We start from the raw sequence: 21,730 nt of genomic DNA, 5'->3' as shown, positions 1-21,730 counted from the left end.
AAGTCGCTGTTATATATTAACTCATTCACCCATTAAACAAATATTTAGTAAGGACCTACACAGTGCTAGGCGCTGAACGGGATATTTGCAATCCAAACAGGACTAGACAAGATCTAGCTTGCCAAACTAGAAACGTAAGTCCAGCTCTCTTTCACTCTCTACATTTAACCTTTCACCAAATGCTTCCAGTGCTACCTTCTCAGTATGGCTGGACATGCATCTTCCCTCCATCCTCCCTAGTGCTTAGTCCTAGGCTTGTTACCATTCTCTTGTATTGCCATGATACTCCTCTTCTATCCCCATACTCTTTGGCACACTGATTAGAATACGGATACTTTAAAGATTTGATGGCTCCCCCATTTTTCCTCCAGAATAAATTTCGATGTTTTTGCTCTTCTATTTAAAGCTCTTTCTAATTTGATCTCTCCAACCCCAGTTTTACTAGTTTTACCTCCCATCACTCTCCTCTACAAACAACATGTTTGTGATGCCCACTCCCTTTCTCTGAATGGCATTGTTCCTAGTTACTTTCATGCTTCTGTGTCTTTGCTTATGCTGGTGCCTGTGATTTTTTTTTTAAAGATTTTATTTATTTATTTGACAGAGATCACAAGTAGGCAGAAAGGCAGGCAGAGAGAGAGGAGGAAGCAGGCTTCCTGCTGAGCAGGAAGCCAAATTTGTGGCTCAATCCCAGGACCCTGAGATCATGACCTGAGCTGAAGGAAGAGGCTTAACCCACTGAGCCACCCAGGCGTCCCGCTGGTGCCTATGATTACAATGCCATTTACACTCTTCCTGTTCACCCTTCAAGGTCCTGACCAATTATACCTTTCTCTGTATAAATAATTGTTCTACTTTTATAAGGCTTTCTCCCAACTATCTAAAAATCCCTATCATATCATATTAGTTATTTGCTTCCTTAAAGTTTCCACCAAGCCCCATCTTTGGAGAGAGCTAATAATTGGATTTAATTTATCTCTTCATCTCCAATGTTCAATAAATAAGTGACTCTTAATCTCACAAAACAAACTGAGGGTTGCTGGGGGGAGGGGGTTTGGGAGAAGGGGGTGGGATTATGGACATTGGGGAGGGTATGTGCTTTGGTGAGTGCTGTGAAGTGTGTAAACCTGGTGATTCACAGACCTGTACCCCTGGGGATAAAAATATATGTTTATAAAAAATAAAAAATTTAAAAAAATAGTTTGGAGTGAATGAATGCATGCATAATCGAATGAGTTGGCTGATGAGTTTAATCACCACAACACTAGTAACAAGTAACTAGCAGTTAGTAGTTAGTAGTAGTACACTAGTAACAAGTAACTGCCTCTTGATCTTCTCTTACCTTGGTGGGTGTTACAGGAGAGTTTGATGTGTGGCTGTGTGTGCTCATGTGTTGTTACTCTATTGTGGTTGTTAGCCATTACTGAATGATTTCCACTTTTTCCTGGTTCACATGGAGGTGGCTGAAAGGATGGTCTGGTGAAACTGTCTGGGAGAATTTCAGCAGTGCCCTATCATCTAGGGCTGAGGCACTCTGGAGAAAACTGACCCTTAGTTCTTCTGCTCAGGAGCCAGAGGTCTCACTTGTGGGTGTCAGAGTCTCCAGTTTATATCACCATCACACTGCAGAATGATGAGTTCCTATCCCCTTATCCCCTAGCATGTTGCCAAGAAGTTTTTGTTGTTTCTTTTCCTGTTTCTTTCTTTTTTTTTAAGACTGAGAATTACATTTTATTTTATTTTTTAAAATTTCTTTTCAGCATAACAGTATTCATTGTTTTTGCATCCTACCCAGTGCTCCATGCAATCCGTGCCCTCTCTAATACCCACCACCTGGTACCCCAACCTCCCACCCCCGCCCCTTCAAACCCCTCAGATTGTTTTTCAGAGTCCATAGTCTCTCATGGTTCACCTCCCCTTCCAATTTCCCCCAACTCCCTTCTCCTCTCCATCTCCCCTTGTCCTCCATGCTATTTGTTATGCTCCACAAATAAGTGAAACCATATGAAAATTTCTTTCAGTTTCTTTCTGCAGATCTCAGCCCATCACAGTATTTTATCCCAATGTTTTTCCTAAGCTTTTGAACCTTCTATAAGATGACTATTGTTAACTGAGAATGGAAGGTTTTATATAAAACTCATCTGTAAAATACTGTTCTTCAATTATAGCAGAACCCATTTGATTTCAGTATAGGTACTCAGACAGAAAGGTTAAATCTCAGTGGGCCTTCTCTTGGTTCATACTGGATATTAGTCAGTGTCTACATACAGATAAAACATTTTAATTTTATTTAAAAAAACTTATAGAATTAGATACTTTATTTCTTTAAGATTTTATTTATTTAGTTTAGAGACAGAAGAAGGATGCAGGGAGGAGCAGAGAAAGAGGGACAAACTCCCTGTTGAGTGTCGAGCCTGATGTGGGGCTCAATCCCATGACCATGAGATCACAACCTGAGCCAAAATTGAGAGTTAGATGCTTAACTATCAGAACCACCCAGGCATGTCATAAAACATTTTTAAAAACATAGTTTTGGGAATCACTTCCATCATTCAGTTACATCATAAAACGAGCACTTGTCATGTGCCAGAACTGTTCTAGGTTCTGAGGCTAAGGTGGCAGACAAGACAGATCACAGTACTTATCTCGGTGAACAGCCAAGGTTGTATATAACACAGGTGGGGTGAGAATGGCAATGAGGAGATGCACAGAAGTATGTAACCAGTCAAATACATAAAATAATTGTCATTTGTCAATAGATGTGATGAAAAAAGTGATTCAAATTTAGATCTTCCAAGTACAGCAAATTTCAAGTCATACAAAATTTACTTCCTATAGGTGCCTATGCAATCACTGAATAGATGGAAGATGGAAGATGGACAGAAGAAAGAAGGAATGAAAAAGGAATGAAGAATGAATGAAAAAAAGAATAGAAAAGTTCACTTTGAATTTTAATTGTGATTGAACCAGTTTCAGATATGAAGGTCTTTTCCAAGGGAGATAATATTATTTCTAGACCTCCTTTTTGTCCCCTACCTGCCTCTCGCCATCACCAGGAGAACTGCCTGGATACAGGGCCCCTGTTGCCCTGCCATAACTTCCCATCACTGTTTAATTTGGCTTGTCATTAGATAAGTCATGCCCTACCTTGGAATACTTTGTTGTCCTCCCTTGAAGAGTTATGGTGAAGGACACAAGACAGAGACAGTGTGCTTGGTAAACTGAGGATTGGATAGGGCATTGGGATACCCAGTTACTAGTCTCAGTATAGCCATTAACTCACTCTGTGACCTAGGACAGACCATAGCATATCTCTAGGCCATGGCATCTCCATCAGGACAATAATGGTGGTTTAAAAATAGGAATCAGGAAAACTTGGCCAAAAAAAGGGGCCACTTCAAATAGGCTAATATGATGCTTAGTCACAAAAGTATTCATAAAACCCTAGCCCATCACAAGACTGTAAAAGAGTGCTTACAAATCATGCCATGTTACACTGGTCCTAGAGAGCAGCTGTACTGTCTTCTAGGCTGAGACTAATTTAGACTAGTACAAAAACCTAGTAATTATAAAATACAAAATACCAAAGCATCTGAAAAGGCAAACTACAACCAATGTAGTAGGCAGGGTATGTAACTAGCCTTGGGTAGGTAACTAGCAAGAAAAAGAGCCAGTTACTTTGGCTGGTGTTTCCTTTTAGGTGTTCCTCCCCACATGGAAGTGATTTCTGGGTGTGCCCAGCCTGTAACCTTACTCAGGAGAGGATGGGTTGCTTGCTGTTTTCATAGGTTGTTTGCGGGCTCTCTTACCTGTGCAGCAAAGGAAGCATGTGTTTTTCTTCTTCCTGCTTCTGTATAATAAATGGCCAGACTAAAACTGGGCTGTTCAATAAATATTCTTTTTATTACTGCAACTACCAGACACCCAGGATTTGGTTCCATAATTTATGACAGTGTTTTCTCCCTCTCTCTCTGCTAAGGTTTTCAAGATATAAAAAGTTTTGGCAGGCTCTCTTAGGTCTGATTTGGAAGCCAAATTCCATTTCTTATCTCTGCAATGTCTACCAAATTCATCATCCGTGCTTCTTCAATATCAGTGGCTCTCTGCTCATGCTCAGGCTTTTGTCATCTTATATCTAGACCATTGCAGTAGCCTCTTCTTACAGGACTCTTTCTAAGGCAGAATCTGAGAACTCCTCTGCTCAGAAATCATTTATGACCTCCCATTTATTATATAGAATTAAGTCTATATTATTCTATTTTTTCATTCCCAATTCCCTAAATTATCCCCCACTACTCAACTTTCCTAACTTTTTAAAAATTATGAAATATTTTGATCTGGAAGGGAGGAGCAAGATAGCAGAGGCGTAGAAGACCTAAATTTTGTGTGGTCCCAGAAATTCAGCTAGATAGTTATCAAACCATTCTGAACACCTACAAACTTAACAAGAGATTGAAGAAAAGAAGAGCAGCAATTCTATCAACAGAAAAGCAACTGCTTTCTGGAAGGTAGGACATGTGGAGAAGAGAATCCAAGGTGTTATATGGGAAGACAGACTGTGGGTGGTGGGTGGAGCCTCCATCAGCTGGCTTCAGTCAAGTGATAGAGCATCGGAACACAAAATCTAAACTTTTAGAAGTCTGCTCTGCTAAGGGATGTAGCTCCAATGGCTAAGTGTGTGGTGGAACACTTTCTGGGAAAGTGTGGTCTCAGGATCCTCAGGGTCACAGGAAGATCAGGGGTGCCTGGGTGTGGCAGAGCTCCCAAGTCTTGGAGCGGGGAAGCTGGCTGCAAAGATGGAGCCCAGGAGTGGTCTCTCAGCTTGGGGTTGCCATAAGTGGTCATCCAAGGCATAGTTGGGTCACTACTCTTCCAGCAGGGAACCAACAAGGAGCAGATTACTTAGCCTGGCCCCTGGAAAGGGTGGTGCAATTCTGCCTTGGGCAAAGACAAGTGAGAATCACTGCAACAGGCCCTCTGACCATCAAGAACATCCAGCCAAGATGAAGTTTATCTACCAATGAGAGCTGCAAAACTCCAGCACTAGGGGAATACAGCACGTAGAATACATGGCTTTTCCCACATGATTCTTTAGTCTTTCAAAGTTAATTTTTTTAAAAAAAATTTTTTATTTTTTCTTTTTCCTTTTTTTTGAATTTTTCTTCTTTATTTTTTCAACCAACATCTTATCTTTTGAGTTCTTTTTAAAAAATCTTTTTAAAAAAATTTCTTAAGGAATCTCCACACTGTTCTCCAAAGTGACTGCACCAATTTGCATTCCCACCAACCATGTAAGAGGGTTCCCCTTTCTCCACATTCCCTCCAACACATGTTGTTTCCTGTCATGCTAATTTTGGCCATTCTAACTGGTGTAAGGTGGTATCTCAATGTGGTTTGAATTTGAATCTCCGTGATGGCTAGTGATAATGAACATTTTTTCATGTGTCTGATAGCCATTTGTATCTCTTCATTGGAGAAGTGTCTGTTCATATCTTCTGCCCATTTTTTGATATGATGATCTGTTTTGTGTGTGTTGAGTTTGAAGAGTTCTTTATAGATCCTGGATATCAACCTTTTGTCTGTACTGTCATTTGCAAATATCTTCTCCCATTCCGTGGGTTGCCTCTTTGTTTTGTTGACTGTTTCCTTTGCTGTGCAGAAGCTTTTGATCTTGATGAAGTCCCAAAAGTTCATTTTCACTTTTGTTTCCTTTGGGCAGAAAGTATACTGGAGCAAATCATTTCAGAGAACTTTCCTAATTTGGGGTTGGAAACAGCATCAAAATCCAGGAGGCACAGAGAACCCCCCTCAAAAATCAATAAAAATAGTACAACACCCCATCATCTAATAGTAAAACTTACGAGTCTCAGAGACAAAGAGAAAATCCCGAAAGCAGCTCAGGACAAGAAGTCTGTAACCTGTAACAGTAGAAACATTAGATTGGCAGCAGACCTATCTACAGCGTCTTGACAGGCCAGAAAGTATTGGCATGATATAATCAGAGCACTAAACAAGAAAAATATGCAGCCAAGAATATTATATCCAGCTAGGCTGTCATTGAAAATAGAAGGAGAGGGACGCCTGGGTGGTTCAGTTGGTTGGACGACTGCCTTCGGCTCAGGTCATGATCCCGGAGTCCCGGGATCGAGTCCCACATCCGGCTCCCAGCTCCATGGGGAGTCTGCTTCACTCTATGACCTTCTCCTTGCTCATGCTCTCTCTCACTGTCTCTCTCTCTCAAATAAATAAATAAAATCTTAAAAAAAAAAAGAAAATAGAAGGAGAGAAAAAGCTTCCAGGACAATTAAAAACTAAATGTGAATGCCAAACCAGCCTTACAGGAAATATTGAAAAAGGAGTTCTCTAATCAAAAAGATCACCTAAAAGTAACATAAACCAGAAAGGAAGAGAGACAATATGCAGTAACAGTCACCTTACAGGCAATACAATGACACTAAATTCATATCTTTCAATAGTTACTATGAATATAAATGGGCTAAATGTCCTAATCAAAAGAAACAGGGTATCAGATTGGATTTTAAAAAAAGACCCATCAAGATGCTGTCTGCAAGAGTCTCATTTTAGGTCAAAAACACCTCCAGATTTAAAGTGAGGGGGTAAAAAACCATTTACCATGAGAATGGACATCAAAAGAAAGCTGGGATAGCAATCCTTATATCAAACAAATTAAATTTTAAGCCAAAGACTATAATAAGAGATGAGGAAGGACACTATATTATACTTAAAGAGTCTATCCAACAAGAAGATCTAACAATTTTAAATATCTATGCCCCTAACATGGGAGCAGCCAATTATATACACTAATTAGTAACAAAATCAAATGACATGACAATAATACAATAATAGTAGGGAACTTTAACAGCCCCCTCACTGAAATGGATGGATCATCAAAGCAAAAGATCAACAATGAAATAAAGGCTTTCAGTGACAAACTGGACAAGATGGACATCACAGATATATTCAGAACATTCCATCCCAAACCATCAGAATACACATTCTTCTCTGGTGTACATGGAGCATTCTCCAGAATAGATCACATCTTGGGTCACAAATCAGGTCGCAACCAGTACCAAAATATTAGGATCATTCCCTGCATATTTTTGGACCACAGTGCTTTGAAACTAGAACTCAACCATAAGAGGAAAGGTAGAAAGAAGTTAAATACATGGAGGCTAAAGAACATCCTACTAAAGAAGGAATGGGTCAACCAGGAAATTAAAGAAGAATTTTTAAAATCATGGAAACAAATGAAATGAAAACACAACTGTTCTAAATCATTGGGATGCAGCAAAGGTGGTCCTGAGAGGAAAGTATAGAGCAATACAAGCCTTTCTCAAGAAACAATAAAGGTCTCAAATACACAAAATACACAACCTACCCCTACACCTAACGGAGCTTGAGAAAGAACAGCAAATAAAACATAAACCCAGCAGGAGAAGAGAAATAATAAAGATCAGAGCAGAAATCAATGAAATAAAAACCGAAAGAACTGTAGAACAGGTCAGCAAAACTAGGAGCTGGTTCTTTGAAAGAATTAATAAGATCGATAGACCCTTGGCCAGACTTACCAAAAAGAAAAGAGAAATGACACAAATTAATAAAATCATGAATGAAAGAGGAGAGGTCACAGCCAACACCAAAGAAATACAAACAAGTATAAGGACATATTATGAGCAACTATACAACAGAAAATTAGACAATCTGGAAGATATGGATGCATTCTTAGAGATGCAAATCTACCAAAGCTACCAAAACTGAACCAGAAAGAAATAGAAAACCTAAACAGACCCATAACCAGTAAGAAAATTGAAGGAATAATAATAATAATAATAATAATCCCAACAAACACAAACTCAGGGCCAGATGGCTTCCCAGGGGAATTCTGCTAAGCATTTAAAGAAGAATTAATACCTATTCTCTGGAAACTATTTTGAAAAAAAAATAGAAATGGAAAGAAAACTTCAAAACTCATTTTATGAGGCCAGCATTACCTTGATCCCCAAACCAGACAAAGGCTCTACCAAAATAATTACAGACCAATATCCCTGATGAACATGGATGCAAAAATTCCCATCAAATTACACCAATAGGGTCCAACAGTACATTAAAAGGATTATACACCATGACAAAGTGGGATTTATTCCTGGGCTTCAAGGTTGGTTCAATATCCACACATCAATCAATGTGATATGATATATTAATAAGAGAAAAAACAAGAACTGTATGATACTCTCAACAGATACAGAAAAAGCATTTGACAAAGTACAGCATTCTTTCTTGATTAAAACTCTTAACAGTGTAGGGATAGAGGATACATACCTCAATATCATCAAAGCCATCTATAAAAAACCCACCGCAAATATCATTCTCAATGGGGAAAATACTGAGAGCTTTCCTCCTAAGGTCAGGAACATGGCATGGATGTTCCCTATCATCACTGCTATTCAATATAGTACTAGAACTTCTAGCCTCAGCAATCAGACAACAAAAAGAAATAAAAGGCATACGAATTGGCAAAGTAGTCAAACTCTCACTCTTTGCAGATGATATGATACTCTATATGGAAAACCCAAAAGACTCCATTCCAAAACTGCTAGAACTCATACAGGAAGTCCATAAAGTGTCAGGATATAAAATCGATGCACAGAAGTTTGCATTTCTCTACACCAACAACAAGACAGAAGAAAGAGAATTTAAGGAGTCCATCCCATTTACAAGTGCACTCAAAACCATAAGATACCTAGGAATAAACCTAACCAAAGAGACACAGAATCTATACTCAGAAAACTATAGAATTCTCATGAGAGAAATTGAGGAAGACACAAAGAAATGGAAAACATTCCATGCTCATGGATTGGGAGAACAAATATTGTGAAAATGTCTATGCTGCTTAAAGCAATCTACACATTTAATGCAATCCCTATCAAAATACCATTGATTTTTTTTCAAAGAAATGGAACAAATAATCCTAAAATTTATATGGAACCAGAGAAGACCCCACATAGCCAGTGGAATGTTGAAAAAGAAAACCAAAGCTGGTTCACAATTCCAGACTTCAATTTCTGTTACAGAGCTGTAACCATCAAGATGGTATGGTACTAGCATAAAAAGAGACACAAAAATCTGTGGAAAAGAATAGAAAGCCCAGAAATGGACCCTTAATTCTATGGTCAACTAATCTTTGAAAAGCAGGAAATAATGTCTAGGGGAAAAAAGACATCAACAAATGATTTTGGGAAAATTGGACAGCCACATGCAGAAGAATGAAATGACCATTTCCTTACATCACACACAAAAATAGACTCAAAATGGGTGAAAGACCTAAATATGAGCCAGGACTCCATCAAAATCCCCAAGGAGAATGAGGCAACAACCTCTTTGACCTCAGCCACAACAACTTCTTCCTAGAAACATCACCAAAGGCAAGGGAAGCAAGGGCAAAAATGAACTATTGGGACTTAAGATAAAAAGCTTTTGCACAGCAAAGGACACAGTCAACCAAAGCAAAAGACAACTGACAGAATGGGAGAAGATATTTGCAAATGACATGTCAGATAAAGGGCTTATATCCAAAATCTATAAGGAACTTAGCAAACTCAACACCCAAAGAACAAATAATCCAGTCAAGAAATGGGCAGAAGACATGAACAGATATTTCTGCAAAGAAGACATCCAGATGGCCAACGGACACATTAGAAAGTGCTAACATCATTTGGCATCAGGGAAATACAAATCAAAACCTCAATGAGATACCACCTCACACCAGTCAGAAAGGCTAAAGTGAACAAGTCAGGAAACGACAGAGACAGATGTTGGTGAGGTTGCAGAGGAAGGGGCACCCTACTACACTGTTGGTGGGAATGCAAGCTGGTGCAGTCACTCTGGAAAGCAGTATGGAGGTTCCTCACAGAGTTGAAAATAGAGCTACCATATGATCCAGCAATTGCACTACTGCTACCTAAAGATACAAATGTAGGGGCGCCTGGGTGGCTCAGTGGGTTGGGTTGCTGCCTTCGACTCGGGTTGTGATCCCAGGGTCCTGAGATGGAGTCCCGCATCAGGCTCTCTGCTCAGCGGGGAGCCTGCATCTCCCCCACACCCCCGCCTGCCTCTCTGCCTACTTGTGATCTCTGTCAAATAAATAAATAAAATCTTTAAAAAAATACAAATGTAGTGATCCGAAGGAGCATTCACACCCCAACGTTTATAGCAACAATACCCACAATAACCAAACTATGGAAAGAACCTAGATGCCCATCAACAGATGAATAGATAAAGTAGAAGTGAGATATATATATACACACACACACATATATATATATATATAAATAGAATGCAGAAACATGGAGGATATATATATATATATATATACACACACACAATGGAATATTGCATATATATTATACATAAAGTCATACACACACATGAATATTATGCAGCCATCAAAAATGAAATCTTGCCATTTACAACAACTAGAGGGTATTATGCTAAGTGAAATAAGTCAATCAGAGAAAGACAATTATCATATGATCTCACTGATATGACGAATTGGAGAAACAAGACAGAGGATCATAGGGAAAGGAAGGAAAAATGAAACAAGATGAAACCAGAGAGGGAGACAGACCATAAGAGACTCTTACTCTCAGGAAACAAACTGAGGGTTGCTGGAGTGGAGGGGGGTGGATGGGAGGGATGGGGTGGCTGGGGGATGGGCATTGGGGAGAGGATGTGCTATGGTGAGCGCTGTGAAGTGTGTAAGCCTGATGATTCACCGACCTGTATCCCTGAAACAAATAATACATTATATGTTAATAAATTTTAAAAAAGAGTTAATCACAGTTATTTTTTTAAAGATTTTATTTATTCATTGGACACAGAGAGAGAGAGAGAGAGAGAGATCACAAGTAGGCAGAGCAGCAGGCAGGGGGGCAGGAAGCAGGCTCCCTGCTGAGCAGAGAGCCGGATGCGGGGCTCAATCCCAGGACCCTGAGATCATGACCTGAGCTGAAGGCAGAGGCTTAACCCACTGAGCTACCTAGGCGCTCACACTGTTATTTTTTTTAATTGAAATGCATTTTACATAAAACAGTGTGTGAATTTAAGGTGTACACATATTGATAGGACACATTTCTGTATTGTAATATGGTTGCCATTGTAGCAATAGTAACTGTATCATGTCACACAATTATCATTTCATTTTTGTGGTGGGAATAATTAAGATCCATTTGTTTTTCACTATTACCATCTATGTATAATTTTACTACCAGATTACATATCTATAAACTATATATAATATTTTGTTATATGCTTTTGAAGTTTATGTAAATGGCAATACATTCTAGCCTTTGCAAGGGTTATGTTCTTCAGTCAGTGTTATGTTCTTGTGATTTTTTCATGTTGACACATGTAGCCTATTGTCCATTCATTTTAATTGTTTTATGACTATGCCTCAATGTATTGATCTATACTTCAGTTTACTCTTTCTAATATTTTAACATAATGGAAAAGGTTACCATGAAAACTTGTGTACAAGGCTTGAGCATCGTGGGCAAGTGATTTTCTAGGATATTTCATTCTTAGACCTGGAATTGCAATGCGTTTTCAACTCTACCAGATACTATCTCATTGCTTTCCTAGGTGGTACCAGTTTCTGTTTAGGGGAGTTTCTGTTTCTCTACCTCCTAGAGACACTTTGCATTTCTTTGATTACTAGTAAGGCTGAACATATTTTTATAAGTTCAGTAGCCATTAAGTTTCTACTATTGGTAAATGCCTGTTACTATTCATTGCCCTTTTTCAGTTATTTTTCATTTTCTTATTGATATTATTAATTCTTTATTAATTCTGGATATTGATATTTATAAGTTATATGCCCTATACATATTTTCTTCCTGTTGGTGACTTTTCATACTATGTATGATATCTTTAGTTGAGTAGATAATTTTTTTAATTTTTTTAATCATTTTTTAAATTTATTTTCAGCATAACAGTATTCATTGTTTTTTTTTTTACTTTTACTTTTTTATTTTTTATAAACATATATTTTTATCCCCAGGGGTACAGGTCTGTGAATCACCAGGTTTACACACTTCACAGCACTCACCAAAGCACACACCCTCCCCAATGTCCATAATCCCACCCCCTTCTCCCAAACCCCCTCCCCCCAGCAACCCTCAGTTTGTTTTGTGAGATTAAGAGTCACTTATGTTTTGTCTCCCTCCCAATCCCATCTTGTTTCATTTATTCTGAAGGGCTCAATCCCAGGCCCTTGGAATCATGACCTGAGCCAAAGGCAAATGCTTAACCTACTGAGCCCCCCAGGTGTTCCAGTTTGGTAGATATTCTACTTATTTTTAAGATGGTAAAAAATTATCAACATGGATGGAACTAGAGCATATCATGCTTAGCGAAATAAGTCAAGCAGAGAAAGACAACTATCATATGATCTCCCTGATATGAGGAAGTGGTGATGCAACCTGGGGGCTTAAGTGGGTAGGAGAAGAATCAATGAAACAAGATGGGATTGGGAGGGAGACAAACCATAAGTCATTTCCTTTTTAACTCCTGAGCCTTGTGGCTTTAACTACCATTACCTAACCTAACCTAACACTGCATTTCACAAGGGACCAACATAAGATTTAACCATCTAATGGCAAAGGTCAGTGAAAAAAAGTTGTCTGCTTGGTTGTAGGGCTGGGACTAAGGTGAGATGAGTGAGAACTTGCCTTGGGCACAACTTTTAAAGGGGAGGTATCAGGATAAGCAATATTGTAATGCAGTATTTTGAAAAATTCGAATTTGGAAACTATGCCCATGAATATAAATGGAATTTGATTGGACACAGGGCCAGGATTAGGCTGAGATAAAGGAGGCATGACTGCGCAAGTGCAAGATTGGATCACATCTCTATTTCACAGTTTGATGCATTATTCACCATGAATTTCCTTGTGCTAATTTGGACTTTTAATATACTGCATTAAATGGAGTTTCCTTTCTCCACATCCTCTCCAACACATGTTGTTTCCTGTCTTGCTAATTTTGGCGATTCTAACTGGTTTAAGGTGATATCTCAAGGTAGTTTTAATTTGAATCTCCCTGATGGCTAGTGATGATGAACATTTTTTCATGTGTCTGATAGCCATTCGTATGTCTTTATTGGAGAAGTGTCTGTTCATATCTTCTGCCCATTTTTTGATATGATTGTCTGTTTTGTGTGTGTTGAGTTTGAGGAGTTCATTATGGATGCTGGATATCAACCTTTTGTCTGTACTGTCATTTGCAAATATCTTCTCCCATTCCGTGGGTTGCCTCTTTGTTTTGTTGACTGTTTCCTTTGCTGTGCAGAAGCTTTTGATTTTGATGAAGTCCCAAAAGTTTATTTTCTCTTTTGTGTCCTTTGCCTTTGGAGACATATCTTGAAAGAAGTTGCTGTGGCTGATATCGAAGAGATTACTGCCTATGTTCTCCTCTAGGATTCTGATGGATTCCTGTCTCACACTGAGGTCTTTTATCCATTTTGAGTTTATCTTTGTGTACGGTGTAAGAGAATGGTCGAGTTTCATTCTTCTACATATAGCTGCCCAGTTTTCCCAGCACCATTTATTGAAGAGACTGTCTTTTTTCCACTGTATATTTTTTCCTGTTTTGTCGAAGATTATTTGACCATAGAGTTGAGAGTCTATATCTGGGCTCTCTACTCTGTTCCACTGGTCTATGTGTCTGTTTTTATGGCAGTACCATGCTGTCTTGGTGATCACAGCTTTGTAGTAAAGCTTGAAATCAGGTAACGTGATGGCCCCAGTTTTATTTTTGTTTTTCAACATTTCCTTAGCGATTCGGGGTCTCTTCTGATTCCATACACATTTTAGGATTACTTGCTCCAGCTCTTTGAAGAATACCGGTGGAATTTTGATCAGAATAGCATTAAAAGTGTTTATAGCAGCAATGTCCACAATAGCCAAACTATGGAAAGAATCTAGATGTCCATCAACAGATGAATGGATCAAGAAGATGTGGTATATATACACAATGGAATACTATGCAGCCATCAAAAGCAATGAAATCTTGCCATTTGCGACAACATGGATGGAACTAGAGCGTATCATGCTTAGCGAAATAAGTCAAGCAGAGAAAGACAACTATCATATGATCTCCCTGATATGAGGAAGTGGTGATGCAACATGGGGGCTTAAGTGGGTACGAGAAGAATAAATGAAACAAGATGGGATTGGGAGGGAGACAAACCATAAGTGACTCTTAATCTCACAAAACAAACTGAGGGTTGCTGGGGGGAGGGGGTTTGGGAGAAGGGGGTGTGATTATGGACATTGGGGAGGGTATGTGCTTTGTTGAGTGCTGTGAAGTGTGTAAACCTGGTGATTCACAGACCTGTACCCCTGGGGATAAAAATAAATGTTTATAAAAAATAAAAAAAAAATAAAAAAAAAGTATAGATTGCTCTAGGCAGTATAGACATTTTAACAATGTTTATTCTTTCGATCCAAGAGCATGGAATGGTCTTCCATCTTTTTGTGTCTTCTTCAATTTCTTTCGCCTTACATCAGTTAGAATGGCCAAAATTAGCAAGACAGGAAACAATATGTGTTAGAAAGGGGAACCCTCTTCCACTGTTGGTGGGAATGCAAGTTGGTGCAGCCTCTTTGGAGAACAGTGTGGAGATTCCTCAAGAAATTAAAAATATAACTTCCCTATGACCCTGCCATTGCACTTCTGGGTATTGACCCCAAAGATACAGATGCAGTAAAAAGAAGGGCCATCTGTACCCCAATGTTTATAGCAGCAATGGCCACAGTTGACAAACTGTGGAAAGAACCAAGATGCCCTTCAACGGACGAATGGATAAGGAAGATGTGGTCCATATACACTATGGAGTATGATGCCTCTATTGGAAAGGATGAATACCCAACTTTTGTAGCAACATGGATGGGACTGGAAGAGATTATGCTGAGTGAAATAAGTCAAGCAGAGAGAGTCAATTATCATATGGTTTCACTTATTTGTGGAGCATAACAAAAAGCATGGAAGACATGGGGAGTTAGAGAAAAGGGGGTTGGGGGAAATTGGAAGGGGAGGTGAATCATGAGAGACTATGGACTCTGAAAAACAATCTGAGGGGTTTGAAGTGGTGGGGGGGGTGGGAGGTCGGGGTACCAGGTGGTGGGTATTATAGAGGGCACGGATTGCATGGAGCACTGGGTGTGGTGAAAAAATAATGATACTGTTATGCTGAAAATAAATAAATGAAAAAAAAAAATAAATGGAGTTTCCTCAAAAAGTGAAAACAGAGCTACCTTATGACCCAGCAATTGCTCTATTGGGCATTTACCCTAAAGATACAAATGTAGTGATCCGAAGGGGCACGTGCACCCAAATGTTGATAGCAGCAATATCCACAATAGCCAAACTATGGAAAGAGCCTAGATGTCCGTCAACAGATGAACGGATAAAGAAGATGTGGTATATATACACAATGGAATACTATGAAGCTATCAAAAGAAATGAAATCTTGCCATTTGCGACAACGTGGATGGAACTAGAGGGTATTATGCTGAGTGAAATAAGTCAATTGGAGAAAGACAACTATCATATGATCTCCCTGATACGAGGAAGTTGAGAGGCAACATGGGGGTTTGGGGGGTAGGAAAAGAATAAATGAAACAATATGGGATCAGGAGGGAGACAAACCATAAGAGACTCTTAATGTCACAAAACAAACTGAGGGTTGCTGGGGGGAAGGGGGTTGGGAGAGGGTGGTGGGGTTATAGACATTGGGAAGGGTGTGTGCTATGGTGAGTGCTATGAAGTGTATAAACCTGGCAATTCACAGACCTGTATCCCTGGGGCTAATAATACATTTTATGTTTATAAAAATATTTAAAAATTAAAAAAATACTGTATTAAAATATTATATAACTTGATGACTGAGGTTTTTGGGCCCCATCTTAAATTTTGCACTCAAGGCCAGTGCCTCCCTCATGTCATCCTAGTCCTGGCCCTATTTGGTCAAACATATCTGGAAACTCTTCTCCACCAAAGGCTTCCATCCCTCACCCTAAGGCCATAGGTCCCAAATGTAGAAAGGAGCCATAGGCAGCACAGGTTTTCTTTCTCAGTTCAAACCATGGCTTTTCCCAACCTGTAACTCAAGGGCACAAATTAATCTCTCCTTAGAAACAGCTAAAGGGAGTAGAATATCAGATTATGAATCTTGCCTGTATGTGGTACTCTCAATACCCATCAATCTTTCCTTTTTCCTTTGTTATAGCCAAGTCTCAGCTGATATTAAAATTTGGATTTTCAAGCCACTAAATACAAAGATCAAAACCCAATTTATTTATGACATACACATTAAATCCAATTTTGAGAGATAGACAAATGGGACAATTTGAGTAGAATGTGCATATATACAGATGTGTCCCCACCTATGCTTTTGGCACAAACTACCTTAGACTCAGGTGAAATCCTTTATCTATGTTAAAAATTTTCAATTTATACTATTTGATTATTTTCGAAAGAGATTGGACCTCTTGAAAGTTTCTAGCAATAGAAAGCTACTTTCACCTCCATGCAGCTCAATTTTATTAAAACAATTGTGCCAAAATAAGACTTTGGGACTACAGCTAAATAGAGGATTTCTGCATCCTCTGCCTCTAGAACACAGACATAATTGACTGAGGACACATACACATCTTATACATGGAAGAGCTGATAGGTCTTGTAAGACATTTAGAGATGTCTTTAAAATGTGAAGCTGATAATATTTGTGGTGATGGCATCCTTTACAGAATGCATACAATTGCTTTCTCAGCTCCAATGACTTCCTTAGTGCCATTGTAGTCTTTTAAGTAAATGAGTATTTTTTATAAAAAGCATTTTGTCTAATGAGCAGTGTTGGCTGGGCACTGCAGAAACACAGCATGTGATTAAAATTACACTAGCAGAAGAAAACAAACCGATTGAGTTGTTGGCAGCTCCCATCCCCACAAGCTCATTTAAGTCTGTCCTCCCTTAGAATGGAATTGTAACTGCACACTGGGTACAGCAGTGTAAGGCACTGTCATGCCTTCTGATGGAACCCCAACCAGGGCCAGTGGGATTTACTGGAGTATCAGGCCCCAGAAAAGAGGAACGAGGACAAGCCTCATCTATTCATGGGCTGGGCTTAGGGGGCAGTCCCAGAAACAGAAAGGCGGAGCATGGTACCAGGAGAACATCAAACCATACACACTGAAAAAGATCCCAGGTAAGCTTGGCTTGGCCACAAGAAATTTAGGAACAGGCAAGTTCAGGGTCTCAGGACAGATTGACCAGATTTTCTTTAGCAGTTATGTTTCCTGTTAATTATACTAGAATTAAAATTTTTAAAAAAGCAGTTATGTTTAAAGCCAAGATCTGAGGAAAGCGTTGATGGGGAGAGAAAGAACAGATTAAGATTTGAGATTTGTTGTCTCTGAATTATCAACGCTGATGTTTTTAGATGTTGAAAACAAAACTAAATTTCCAGGTAGCTAATACCATAGAGAGGGCTCACCAGTCTTTTAGTTGGTCAATGGAATTAGAGTTTAGGAAAATCAAAGTATAATTAATTCTGGATTCATCAAACAAAATGCATTTCGTCAATTTGTCAGAAGATAGAAGGGACACACTCATCATGTTGGCTTTGAAAGAAGGACTCAGGCCATGGAGGAGGGCTGGGCAAGAACACGGCGTGGCTCCTGTTTTAGAAGAAATGACCACATTCTAAGATAGAGACCCAGCTCTGGACGCAAAATTCAACAGTAACAACTAGGACAGGAAGTGGTGCTTGCACTCCACTGGACCCAAGCCTGAGGCTTGGGAGTAAGGTAGGACAGAGCTGGAGCAGGGATAAAGGGACTGGCTGCTGCATCTAGCTGCTGCTGCCCCTCCTGCCTTGGGACACAGGCATCCCATTAACAGGTGTGTGACCAGATGCACCTAGATCTGGGCAGAGCACAGCTTCTGAGGGTGCCACTCGCGCACCTACCCCTGTGTTTGTTTCCTAGAGCTTGCTAAAACCACAGAAATTTATTATCTCACAGTTCTGGAGGCTAAAGGTCTGAAATCAAGTTGTCAGCAGAGCCAAGTTCCCTCTTAGGAGTCTAGGGAAAAATCCTTCCTGGCCTCTTCTTGCTTTCAGTAACCCCTGACATCACTTGGCTTGTAGCTGCATCCCTCCATCTTTACATCACCTTCTCTTTTTTGTGTCTTTTCTCTTCTGTTATAAGGATCTCCTAAAGCCAAGATGATCTCACCTTGAGATCTTTAATTACATCTGCAAACATCCTTTTTCTGAATAAGTTCACACCCACAGGTTTGGGGTGGACATATCTTTTGATGGGCCACTATTCAACCCATTACCCCCTGGATTTTGAGTCCCCCAATTGTCATACATTCTGGGTGCAGGATGCATCAGTGCAGTTGTTGGTGTGGTGCAGTTGCACAGACACTTTCTAAGCATTCAAAATCCTATGGAGAACCAAGAATATTGCTCAGTGGGCCATGATGTAGCAAAATAATTGGCTTTAAGGTGCACATCAGTGAATTTTCCTTCCTTCCACTGGTCTTTATCTCTGACATCCTATAAATCACTTGTTTAGAATTTGCCTGGCTTTAGCCAAAAAATCTCTCCAAGATTCAGCAGACTTTGTCCTGGGGAATTAGTTGAAGGAGACTGACCCCCCACAGATTAGTGTTCTTCAGCTATGCCCATGGCTCCCGGCAGAGAGCAGGCACCAAGAAATATTTGTGGAAGATGGAAGGAAGAATGGAAGAAAGGGAGGAAGGAAGGAAAAGGCAGACGGGAAAGCAGGCAGTTTCCATTTGGCCCTCCAACCTTCAACCCTTCAAGCCCTTCCTAGTACTGGTCTCCAGCATAATAGTCTTAGCACGCTACAACTCTCATGGTGGCCAAGTCAGCTCTAATGGATGTGAATCATGCTGAATGCTTTTTAGATGGCTTTACAATCTTCTGGAAAATAATTTTTTCCTTCATTCATAACTAAAGGAGTGCTTTATTGGAGAGTAGGACATTCAGTTCTGCACTTAAATTTCTATTCCTTCTAAATTTGGGGCTATATGTGGTACAAAAATCCTTGGTTTGAGAATCTGCATGTCTAGATTCTATTCTCAGCTGGGTCACTACCAACTGTGTCACTTTGATCACAATCTTTTCCCTCTCTGCGCTCCAATTTTTTTTTTTTTAGTGTAAAATAAAGGATTAGACCAAGTGGTCTCTGAGGATATTTCCATAACAGTCTTTTTACTTCTCTATTGATGATGCTTCTGGAGAAACTGTTTTGCACAGGTCAAAATTAAGCTGAGTTTAGACAAAGATATTAGTTTCAATGTCTCCTACATCAGAAATTGTTGACCTTACTCCACTCCCTAATTCTAGCCCCTGGATAAAGTGACACTTATTTGCAATGAACAACCAACACCTATAAGTCTCAGTCCCAGGACCCCATTAGCTTTGCTTCCTAAGAAACCCAAGACCAAGAACAAGAACAGACCTTTTCTCTGGGAGAGAAAGAGGAGAGACTGAGGCCAGAAGATCATGACTCCAGTGGCCCTCTCCACACTCAAACCTGCACACATATCCACACATATGACACACACATACGTGTGTCTCTCTGGAGCCAATTCCCAGGGATGGTTTATAATTATTTGTCCAATTACCTGAGCTTGATTTATCTCTTTTCAGATGTTTTCTTGTGGCTCATTTTTTATGAGTGTTCTTTCTGAACTGAAGCTAGTGACATATGTTCACCAAAGAGGGAAATACGGGTTATATTTTATGAACTCCTACAAATTAATCATTTGGGACAGATGAGAGAGAATCAAGATTCTGTCACTATTTTCCATACAATAAAACCATGAGATGTATCTTTCAAAGCAGTCTTGACAGTTTCCTTTCCATGGGCCTTTGCATGTAGAAGTTCTATGTGCTTCTATAAATCCAGAAAGCTCTGGGGTCAGTAGAAAGTGGCACTTGGATTTTACATCCACCTCCCACACTTATCACTACTTACCAGCTTCTTGAGCTTGTCCAAGTTATTTCTCACCCATGACCTTCTTTGGAGTCAGGTTCTCTCCTTTGAAGTCAGGGTCATGGCATACTTGACCTGGCTACCCGTTCAATTCACAGGACCACCAGGACCACCAGAGGATAAAGTCACCACTAGGAAATCATGAAATCAACTGTCAATCACTGTCCAGTGTGTCCTGTTATCTCCAAAGGGAAGACACTTGCCAAGGCCTTTGAGGACACCATTAGCACTGAATACATAGTACGAATCATGGCCCCTGGGCTATGCCAGTGGTAGGAGGCCTGGTCTGTACCACAATCTGATGTGGACAGAGCTGCTTCTGTAGCTCCTGGTTGTGTGGAGGAAGAAACAATGTGACTGGCCTCTGCAGGGGTGGGGGGTGTCCTAACTAATTCTTATACTTGGATAGCATTTGGCCATCTATAAAGTGGTTTCAAATAAATTCTTTTATCTATTCAGGCATTCCGAAAGGCAAACATTATTATGTCCATTTCCTAGAAGAGGAAAGTAAAGATCAGAGAGGTTGAATGACTTGTCTAAAGTCTATAGCTTACAAGAGACTGTTGTTGAGCTTATACCCAAGTATTCATTCAGGCTTGTGGAAGCTTTTCCCATGATCCAAAGAAGTTTTGAGTTTGGGGTTGTTAAGGACAGAGGGTGCCAACAATGCAGTTTTTTACATGTAAACTCAGAGGAAAATTCATCCATATATTCATCCATTTATTTATTCATCTATTATTTACTCAGCAAGTATTAACTACTGGCTTCTGCGGTGCCAGGTGTAGCACCAGGCTCTTCATGTTCTTCATTTAAAATGGGGATCAATCAAATAAGATGTAAGATTTGATTTTTTTCCCACCTCTCATCCAGCATATAAACTTGTAGTTAGAGTTTTAGGACTTTGTCTTAGGATGATATCAACATCTGTTTTCAAGGATAGGATTTACTTCTGATTTTTCATCCTCCTTTCTTTTCTATCTGGGGAGGCTCTCCTCATAGAGATTAAGGGCACAGATTCTAGACCCAAATTACTTGGGTCCAAATCCCAACTCCAGTACTTTCTAGCTGTGTGATCTTAGACAAGTTACTTACCCTCCATCTGCCTCTGTTCTCTAATGTGTAAAATGGGGTTTATGTCAGTACGCACATCATAAGATTGTGGGAGAATTTAATAAGTTAGTATTTGCAAGGTGGTTAGTACAATGCCTGGCTCATGGTAGGTTCTATATGAGTATTTGCCATTATATTACCATTATTACTCCAATGATGAGAAAGTGAGGAAGAAACATGGAAATTGTCAGGAAAAATTCAGGGCAAATGAGCAGTGGAGTAAACTGTTGTAATTAGACAAAATCAGGCAGCTCATTAATGTACCTGCAAGTATTTCAACTTCTATGGCAAAGAGCAACAGATCCCCTAGAAACAGATGCCTTCTGTCTGTCTTCCTCTTCATTCTCTGGTCATTGGAAATAAAACACACCCAGTTATAGAGGAAACGATCTGAAGGAACTGCCTCTGATGCATTCACTGCAGAGGAGAATGTAGCAACTCAGCTGGAGGATTACACCAGTAGCTACCATGCCCAGGGCCACACCTAGTGTTGCCTGCTTCTAGTGCATTTA

The sequence above is a fragment of the Mustela nivalis genome, assembly GCF_964662115.1.
Source record: "Mustela nivalis genome assembly, chromosome: X".
NCBI lineage: Eukaryota > Metazoa > Chordata > Mammalia > Carnivora > Mustelidae > Mustela > Mustela nivalis.
The sequence above is the reverse complement of the archived record's forward strand: the minus strand, read 5'-3'. Positions refer to the sequence as shown.